An 11,068-nucleotide genomic window follows, 5' to 3' on the forward strand; every position below is an offset into this window, starting at 1 on the left:
TTTCACATTTTTTAAGAGGCAACAATACTTTTTTATTTTGAACACACAAAGTGCATAATATGAATTCTTTTGGTAATTCTTAAAAAAACCAAAAAATCCTATCCTTTGCAGCAACATGAGTTGTTGACACACTGACCGCCCCCAGGAAAGTGCATATTTATACAATATTGGTTACAAGCAGTAGCGTCTGGACAATACTTCTCTCCCAAGCAATACAACCAACTTCCACCATCCAATTTCTCATCTGCTATCACTTGCCCTGCAATAAAACATATTATAACATTTGAATAGTTCAGAACAAGTTTCATGTCCAAATCGTTATCGATAAATTTATTAATGAATAATTTGTAATAATAATATTTATATCTATTACAAAGAAGATATATTCGTGATTACATTTTTTGATTTTTACTTTTATTGTTAGCTTTTAATTAAAATTATTCTATATGGCTACCTATTTTCAAATTTTTATTTATTTTTTTGCAATTATTTAAATATATAGAAAGATACGAAGAGACACTTTCCTACTAGTAATTATAAAAAAATTATTTAATAGTAACCCTAATTGTGTACTGAAACTAGGACAAGAAATAACATTTTAATGTGATTACACATGAATCGGATTTGATTAATCATTTTTTTCCATAAAATGCTCGAAATTTTAATAGAATCAACAAAACATATAGGGTTAAAATTAAAAGAATATTAATACATTTGAGATTTTTAAGATAATTACAAAACTAACATGAAACAATTTGTCAAAAACAATGAAATAGATTCTTATATATTAAGGGGGAGTTTTCATATTATGAAAAGCACAGTAAAATAGACATGGTAAATTTAAGAAGACATCAATGCATTACTATTGATCTGAAACAAATTTCAAGAAAACAATGTAAGAAGTTTGTTTTCCGGTTTGCTCTAAATTTATTTGCAAAATTCAAAATTATTGAGATAATCATGTAAATAGTGTAACTTAGTTATGGAATAATCCGTTACCTGAAACCAAAACCAAAGCAATACATAGAAATCCCAAGAAAATGTTTAGATTGAGCATCTTTAGTGCCATTGTAAAGTTTTTTTTTCTCTTGCTTTCTGGAAAGATGGATTAGCACACTCTGCTTGAAGGCTATTTAAGATGCACAGGTAAATTAATACAAATTATGGGAAAAAGATATATAAGGAAACCGGTGAAACTTTTATAATAAGAAAAAGTATTTTAATGAAGATTTTCACTATTAAATTCTATACCTTTCTTTTGTTATTTAATTTTCTCTTATTTTAATTAAATACAGCTGATCTGGAAGAAAAAATCAAGAAAATAAATTATAAGAATATCTTTACAATGGTCTAAAAGATATCAAATAGAGAATTTTGAATAATATTTTTTCTCACTAGAAGTGGGAAAATGGTACAATAATAAAAATGATAGAATAATTTTCTTATAAAAACTGAGAAAACATAAAAAAGTGAAAAAGATAATAATTTTCACCAAAAGTAAAAAATTGTTCATAAAAAAAAAAATGATAAATAAAGTAACAAATATGATGTAAATATTGTATTATGTTTGATTCTTTGATATAAATAAGGGTACTATTAGAAGTGAAATAATTTTTTCAATGTCATAATTATATTGATATTTTTCTATATAACATTTATAAGGAGAATAATTGTCCTAATTTTTAGCAATGTATTTTTATTAAATGAATTTTTAATCATTGTAATGAGAAAGATTTACTTTGTATTTTTAATAAAAGAAAGACATAAACACTAAAAAGTTATGATTTTTTCAAAAGAATATATGATTGTGTTGCATGATTGCTAGTAATTGATTTTAATATTTTTTATTTTATTGTGTCATGCATTTTCTTAAATGATAAAATAAAGTGTTACTAAAATATGTCTTTTAAATTTTATTTTTACGAAGTATTTATTTTTAGATTATATACATGGTACAAAAATTAGTGTAGATCTTGAGATTAAATTGATGTTTGAAGATACATCAAGAGAAATGTCATTTTTACAATGATTTCTCAGTTTGAAAATATGCTATATTTTTTTATACATCTATCATGCTCCTGAAGTAGCAATATCGAAAGATAAAAGGGAGATTAAGAAATATCTTAAATTGATATTATTGTTTCTTGAAGACTAAATAAAATAATGAGATTTATTATGCATGAGACCATTTTAGCTAGCATTGTTTAATTTCCTGAAGTGAATGTACCAACGTATTAATTTTTTTTCTTCTCATATTCATTAATGTGATAAGTTAATGTTATATGGTACTACAAAATATCATTGAAGGTTCTAGAAGAGCTAGTATATTGTTATTGGGAGAAATGAAGTTGCATGTTAAAAATGTATTATATTCTTCTAAGTCTTATAGTAACTTATTAAGTTTTAAGGATATTCATTTAAATGGGTATTATATTGAAACTGACAATGAAAAAAATGTAGAATATCTTTATATCACGAAGCTTTACTTGAATAAAAAGTAAGTATTGGAAAAATTGCTCACTTTCTCCTATGGTCTGTATTGCTCGTATGTTAATCGATTGAAACACATACTATTATAAACCTGAACTTTACAAATCAAAATAAATTTGAGGTTTTGGCATGACCGATTAGGTCATCCGGAGTCTATCATGATGCAAAAAATAATTGAAAATTCACGCGAACATTTATTGAAGAGTCAAGAGATTCTTCAATCAAATATTTTCTTATGTACCTCTTGTTCTCAAGGGAAGTTAATAATTAGACCATCACCAATAAAAATTGGAAATGATATTATCTTATTTTTAGAATGCATGTAGGGTGATATTTTTTAATCAATATACCCCCCTTGAGGATCATTTAGATATTTTATGATTTTAATTGATGCATCATCAAGATGGTTATATGTTTATTTATTATCAACTTGCAATTAATTAGGTGTTTTGGAGATTACTAGCTCAACTAATTAGATTAAGAACTCATTATCTTACTATCCAATGAAGAAACTTTGTCTGGATAATGCTAGTGGATTCACATTTTATCCTTTTAGTAAGTATTATATGTCCATTGGAAATGATATTGAACATATAGTAATACATATTCATACACAAAATGGACTTGTAAAATCATTCATCAAACATTTAAAATTGATTGCAAGACCATTACTTATGAGATCAAAACTTCCACTTTCAAATTGGGGGCATGCAATCTTGCATGTTGCAATATTAATTTTCATTAGGCCAACAAGCTATCACAAATTCTCTCTTTTATAGTTGGTTTTAGTGAGCAACCCAATATTTCTCATTTAAGAATCTTTGAGTGTATTGTATATGTTCCAAATGCCCACCTCAAAGAACTAAAATGGGTCCTCAAATAACGTTGAGAGTATATGTTGCGCATGAATCTCCATCTATGATAAAATATCTTGAACAATTAACCAGGAATATATTTACAGTTCGATTTGTCGATTGTCCTTTTATTGAGTTGATTTTTCCAATGTTAGGGAGAGAAAATAAGTAGTTGGAAAGAAGATATTAGTTGGAATGAATTATAATATTGATCCTCAAACTAAAAATGAATAAAAAGTTCAAGAGATAATTCAATGACAAAAGTTTAACCAAAAGAATGGTTAAATCATGTATATCAATTGTTAATGCTGTAACAAAATTAAAGTCCCTATTAGGTTATATTACAAAAAGTCTTAAATACGCATGAAGTGTGGTAGACTTATTGATTCCAAAGATAAGAAATTCTTGATTTAGAAAATGAGCTAAAAATCAAGATGGTCAAATCAAGGATATAAAAAGTCCAAAATATTTTTTTGACATAAATAATAAGTTTCAGAAGAAATCAGGTACCTAAAATTTGGTAAAAACAAAGAGATTTCAAATTATGTCATGAATGAAAATACAATGAAACCAAAAAGAAGTCAACATTGACAGTGTATTTGCATATTATAGCACTAAATGTAATAAATGATATTGAGGATCACAAACCAAAGTCCATCAAGGATTATCGACAAAAAAAATAATTGGTCAAAATGGAAAGATACAATTGAGGCAGAATTAGACTCTCTTGCTAAGTGAAAAGTTTTTGAACTAGCAGTATGTACACCTAAAGGTGTAAAACCAGTTGGGTATAAATGGGGTTTTGCACAAAAGCAAAATGAAAATAGTGAAATTGTGAGATACAAAACAAGACTAGTTGCTTAAGAATTTTTGTAAAGACCTAGTATTGATTTTGAAGAAACATATTTACCTGTAGTGGATGCAAGTACTTTTCGATACTTAATTAGTTTGGTAGTACATGCAAAACATAATTTACATCTAATGGATGTAGTTACAACATATTTGTATGACTCTTTTGACACTAACATTTATATAAAACTCCCTAAATGATTTAATTTACCCAACGATACAATTACTAGAGAAAATTACATGATCAAGTTGAATAAATTCCTATATGGATTAAAGTAATTAGGTCATATGTGGTATAATCATCTAAGTGAATATTTGTTAAAAGAAGAATATAAAAATGATCTAATTTGTCCAAGTATATTTATAAAAAAATTTGAAAATAGATTTTCCAAAATAGTAGTTTATGTAGATGACATGAACATTATTGAAACTCCTAAAGAGCTTTCAAAAACAATAGATTACCTAAAGAAATAAATTGAAATGAAGGATCTAAAAAAGACGAAGTTTTGCTTGGGACTATAAATTGAATATTTTAAAAAATGGAATTTTTGTGCATCAAGAAGCTTAAATAACAAAGGTGCTTGAAAGGTTTTATATGGACAAATAACATTCATTATGCACTCCTATGGTTATAAGATCTTTAGATGTTAACAAAGATCCATTTAGACCCCAAGAAAAAGATGAAGAAAAACCTAATCGCACTAATGTATCTTGCTAATTATACATAAGTTGATATAGCATTTGCTATTAATTTGTTACCAAGATATAGTTTTTCATCAACACAAAGACATTGGAATGAAATTAAACAAATCCTTCGTTATTGATAGAAGACCATTCCAGGAGGCTACACACTTAAAGACCATTAGGCCTTTAACTAGGTCCATGGTTAGGAGGCTAGAGAAGGATTTTATAGAGGAGGTGCTTCTTAGACCTATGCTCTTCATGAGCATTGAGTATTATTCCTCTTATTAGTCTCTTATCTTCTATTTTATATACATTGTATAATACTTGTACAATGTAGTTACTTGTATAGGTATATTTTGCCTTTGTATTTGTGAGACACCCTTTTTCTTTTCTTATAGGTCATCCCTTTAGGGTTCTAAGGTATGTGATTTGGAGACTTTTGCTCCATTTGACCTTATATTAATGGTTATAGATTTTCTCATTTTTAGTAATAGAAGTAGGGTGACAAATAGTAAGTGTGTAGGCGTAGCTAGTAATTTGACCTTTGGTGTGCCTAGGCAAAATTTTACATATTAGGCTCGTTTTCCTCCATTTTTTCCAAGGAATTGATTTAGCTAGGTCTCACCATTATTTGGTGAACCTAACTAAACTAATTCCAATATTTTTGGATTGGAATTAGTGAAGAAAACAAGACTAGGCCGTCTAACTCTCCATTTGGTCGAGTTGCTCTTTGGCTTCTCCAACACACTTGCTTAGCTTGTGCCTCAAGCTTCTAGCTTAGCTTGCTCCCCAAGCTTCAAGCTTATCTTGCTCCATAAGCTTCTAGGTAACTAGGGTTAGTTAGCTTGAGTGTAAGAAGGCTAACCATAGTTCTACTTGAACCATGGTTAGACTAGCTTACACCATAAGCTACATATTCTCTATACAAGGTTTTTCTTTCATTTGGTAAACACTTTTTGATGATATGAGAGCATAGCCAAGAATTTTTTCTCTGAATTCTTTCTTCTTAAAAGTCTTAAACCTCTTTGATTTCAATCCTACTCTCTTATCCTCTTCATACAAGAGTGTGGTGAGTATTGAAGTAATTCATCTTCTTCTAAGGAGTGGCATCACTTGAAGAGTGTTCTTCACCTCCTAAGGTGAAATTTGAAGCTACTTATATCATAGGAAGCTTTGGAGATGCTTGAGAAAAGTCAAAGAGCCAAAGGTCTAGGAAGAAACTTGGAGGAGAAGCCATCATTAAGTAATTTGGATTATCCAAGAGGTTTCCATCAGTTATCTTAGAGTGGTACAATGGATATGGGATTATTCTATTCAAATGTTCCCAAACCAGAACTAAATGGTTATGCAGAGTCAGGTTACTTGTCAAATCTGTTGAGCTTAGTGCTGTTGAAGCTAAGTGAGTTTTGATGATCACAACACAAACCAACAACTTGGAAGCACAAAAACAAAGTCAAAGAAGAGTCAAGAAAATGCTATGAATTGGAGCTGTGTAATAGAACTTAGGAAATAAATTGTTTTGAATGTGTTTTTATATTTTGTGTGCTTAGTATGCTTTGTGCATAAACAAAATCTATGTCTAAACTAAGTAGAGAGTATATGATGATGAATTAAGAAGATTGGAAACTTATTTTGAGGTATAAAATGAAGTTTTAAAAACTAACTCAAAATAATCGATTATCGTTAAATATAATCGATTATTCCAGCTAATAGGCTAAGTGGAATGCCTTTCTATAATAATCGATTATATGCCAAAATAATCGATTATCCCAGGAACAACTCTCTGGAATAATCGATTATCCAGCAAAATAATCGATTAAATTGTTCTTGGTTGGTTTCCAGAAAACTTGAAGAACAAAATAATCGATTATTCTTTAAAATAATCGATTATCTGCATCTGAAACTTTTATATAGATAGTTTGAACTTTGAGAAACTTCAAACATTGAGTTAGAACTGATAATCAATTTGTGAAAAGCGTTTTTGTGAGTCTTTGTGACATCTTGGAGAAGTTTTCTTTGTGAAATCCAAGAGTAAAAACGTTTGTGAAAAGCTTTGTTAAAAAATCATCATCATCATATTCTTGAAAGGGGAAGATAAAGATTTGTTCAAGAATTCCAGGTGAATTCGTTCCTTTATTCTTTGTGAATCTTTGTAAAAATCTTGAGAAGGGTTTCTTAAGTGGTAAGGTTTCTTGTATTGGGTTCTACAAGGGGTGCTTTCTTGGGGTCAAGAAAGTGGTTATCTTTAGTGTTGAAGTATATGCATGTGTGTGTGCTTGTAAACCTTCTTGCTTAAAGATAGTGGAACAAATCTTAATCAGGTGTTGATTAAGGACTGGATGTAGGTCACATGTGGAGTGGCTGAACCAGTATAAAAGACTTGTGCAATCTTCTTCTACCTTATCTTTTACATTGTGTAATTTCTTGGTTGAACTTTAAAGAAGATAAAACTTGATTAACAAGTGTATGTGAATCTTGATGGTTTAAATCTGAGTTAGTGCATTGTTATTTAACCTCATTATGTTGTAATCAAGTGGGCATATTGCATTCATATTTTCATAACAAGTCTTTAGAAAAGCTTCATTTGGAAATTCAATCATAGAAAAGTTTTAAGTGAAATAAAGATCCTAGAAACTCTGATAATTTTTAAAGGGTCATAGAATCCAATTCACCCCCCCTCTTGGATTGTGCCATTCTTTTCTATCAATTGGTATCTAGAGCAAGGTTCTTGAGAGTTATTCAAGATTTCAAAAATGGCCAACAACAACTTACCCTATGGTGAGGGTGTGTCTATTCATAGACCTCCTGTTTTCAATGGTGAAAACTATGTCTACTGGAAAATTAGGATGAGAATTTTCATTGAAGCTATTAATATTGCTGTATGGGATGCTATAGAAAATGGACCCTATATCCCTATGAAAAAAGATGATGATGGTGAGCTTAAGGAAAAACATTGGAGTGAATGGAGTGATGAAGAAAAGAAAAGAGCCCAACATGATAAGAGAGCCAAAAACATTATAACATTTGCATTGTCTATTGATGAATTTTTTAGAATTTCACAATGCATATCTGCTAAAGAAATGTGGGATACTTTGCAAGTCACTCATGAAGGAACAAGTTATGTAAAGAGATCAAGAAAGCATACTCTCATTAGAGAATATGAGCTGTTTAGAATGCAAAATGGTGAATCTATTTCTGATTTTCAAAAGAGATTTACACACTTGATAAATCACCTTGTTGACCTTGGCAGGAAATTTGAGAAGGAAGAGCTGAATTTAAAAGTGCTGCAATGCTTGGACAGATCATGGCAAGCAAAGGTGACAGCCATTGAAGAATCAAAGGATTTGACCTCCTTGACATTAGCTACTCTCTTTGGGAAGCTGAGAGAGCATGAGCAAAAGCTGCACATATTTGATGAACATGAGCAGCAAGATAAGAAAGGCAAAGGAGTGTCATTGAAAGCCTTGAAATCTGCCAAAGGAAAAGAGGTATGTGAAGAAACAAGCTCCGATGATTCTGAAACCGAGAACTTCAATCTGCTGGTGAAGAAGTTCAGAAAGTTCATGAGAAGAAAGAAGAATTACCCTTACAAATTCAATAAAAAGACAAACAAGAAAGAGGAAGCAAGCACATCCTCCTTCAATTGCTTTGAATGTGGAAAACCGGGACACATGAAAGTTGAGTGTCCAAATCTCTTGAAGAAGCAACAAGAGGAGAAGAAATTTAAGAAAAATGGAAAAGGGAAGAGAGCCTACATTGCTTGGGAAGAAAATGACTCAAGCACATCAAGTGATGAATTCGAATGTGAGGAGAACAACTTGTGCTTGATGGCTGGAACTGAACAAGACACAATTGTAAGTGACTCTGACCTTGAATCAAATCCGGATTATGATCAACTCCAAGAAGCTTTTATACAAATCCATGAAGAAGCTGTCAAATTAGGAGCCTTAAATTTAAAGCTGAAAAACAAGCTGAAATGGTATGAAAATGCCTTAATTAAAGCTGAACAAGAGCTTGATGATTTAAAGCATGAGCATGTAAATCTTCAAACTATGTTTAACTTTAATGAAGCTCATTGTGAAAACTCCACTTCCTCAAAAGATGCTTGTGAACATTGCAAAGTTTTTGAAAAAGAAAATGATGATTTGAGATCAACTCTTGCAAAGTTCACAAATGGAAACTCAAACTTAAACATTCTTTTGGGAAAACAAAGAAATACTTTTGATAGGAGTGGACTTGGTTTTAACCAAAACATGAGCATGCCATTTAAGTCAAAGAAGGAAGCTTTTGTGAAAAATCAAAATTTTAGAAAATTCAAAAGCAACTTTTCTAGACAAACAACTTGTTTTTATTGTTGGAAAAAGGGCCAAACAATTAGGAACTGTTATTCTAGAAAATATGGAGTTCCAAATGGAGAGATGGTTTGGGTTGAAAAGAGTCAAAGGCTGAGAACTAACCTACAAGGACCCTTCACATGAGTACCTAAATTTTTCCTCTGAATTTGTGTTGTAGGAATGCTTGAGGGCCAAAAATCTACTTTGGTATCTTGATAGTGGCTGCTCAAGGCATATGACTGGGGATCCTTCAAAATTCTCAAGTCTGAAATTGAAGAATGAAGGGTATGTTACCTATGGTGACAACAACAAAGGGAAAATTCTTGGCCATGGCAATGTTGGTAATTCCTCCTCTCAAACATTGATTGAAAATGTATTGCTTGTTGATGGTTTGAAACATAATTTGCTGAGTATTAGTCAACTAAGTGATAAAGGCTTTAAAATTGAATTTGATGATACATGTTGCTTGATTTGTGATAAAAAGACAAAAGAAATCAGATTCATAGGAAAAAGAATTGACAATATATACATGCTTGACTTAGAACACTCAATAGCAACTTCAAGTACTAAGTGTCTAATAACTCAAGAAGAAAATATATGGCTTTGGCATAGGAGAGCTGCACATATTCATATGGATCATTTGAATAAGCTATGTAGGAAAGAATTAGTGGTTGGTCTACCTAAACTCAAGTTTGGTAAGGACAAACTATGTGATGCTTGTCAAAAGGGAAAGCAAGTGAAGGCTAGCTTTAAAAGCAAAAATCAAATTTCCACAACTAGACCTTTGCAATTAATTCACATGGATTTGTTTGGTCCTTCAAGAACCATGAGCCTAGGCGGAAACTACTATGGTTTAGTGATTGTTGATGACTACTCAAGATATACATGGGTTATGTTTCTTGCAAACAAAAATGATGCTTTTAATGCCTTTAGAAAATTTGCAAAACTTGTTCAAAATGAGAAGTGTTCAAACATCACCTCTATAAGAAGTGATCATGGAGGTGAGTTTCAAAACATAATATTTCAAAAATTCTGTGAGGAACATGGTATAAACCATAATTTCTCAGCACCTAGGACACCTCAACAAAATGGGGTTGTTGAGAGGAAAAATAGGTCCTTAGAAGAACTTGCTAGAACAATGTTGAATGAAACAAACTTGCCAAAATATTTTTGGGCTGATGCTATTAACACTGCTTGTCATGTGTTAAACAAAGTTCTGATTCGGCCTATATTAAAGAAAACACCCTATGAAATTTACAAAGGAAAGAAACCTAACATTTCATATTTTAGAGTGTTTGGGTATAAGTGCTATGTGCTGAACAAAGGGAAAGATTCAACAATTTGAGAATTGAATTGGGAATAATCAATGAATCATGTTTGAATTGATTATGCTTTGAGAATGATAATTAGGGATGTTTGGAAGAGAGTATTTAAAGTGACAAATAAGACTTGGTGAAATTTGAGAAGTTAAAGTTTCTGAGAAGCAAAACTTCTCTGGAATAATCGATTATCTTAAGATATAATCGATTATCTTAAGTAAACCCATGGAAATAATCGATTATTTGGGTAATAATCGATTATCTGGAACATGAAGAATTTCAAGAGTCTCTGAAATAATCAATTATTTGGGCAATAATCGATTATCTGGTAAGAAGGAACTCAAGAGTCACTGTAATAATCGATTATCTTGGGAAATAATCGATTATCTGAGTAGTGGAATCTGAAAGGCCACTGGAATAATCGATTATTCTGTAAATAATCGATTATCTGGGTTGTGTTAGGAGAAAATACCCTCTGTAATAATCGATTATCTTGAAAATAATCGATTATCCATATCAGATTTCGTTTTTAAGAAAT

At 30.6% G+C, this 11,068-nt stretch overlaps 1 long non-coding RNA gene across 1 annotated transcript; it reads right to left on the minus strand.

Annotated features, from left to right (window-relative positions):
- Positions 1–7: 7 nt before the first annotated feature.
- Positions 8–1,288, minus strand: LOC145956560 (uncharacterized). The gene is made up of 2 exons (XR_014432806.1): positions 1,000–1,288; positions 8–259 (listed from the first exon to the last, which is right to left on the minus strand). It is a non-coding gene; the product is annotated as an uncharacterized LOC145956560 (long non-coding RNA).
- Positions 1,289–11,068: the final 9,780 nt, after the last annotated feature.

This window comes from Cajanus cajan, chromosome 3 (genome assembly GCF_000230855.2).
Source record: "Cajanus cajan strain Asha chromosome 3, NIPB_CcT2T_4, whole genome shotgun sequence".
Taxonomy (NCBI): domain Eukaryota; kingdom Viridiplantae; phylum Streptophyta; class Magnoliopsida; order Fabales; family Fabaceae; genus Cajanus; species Cajanus cajan.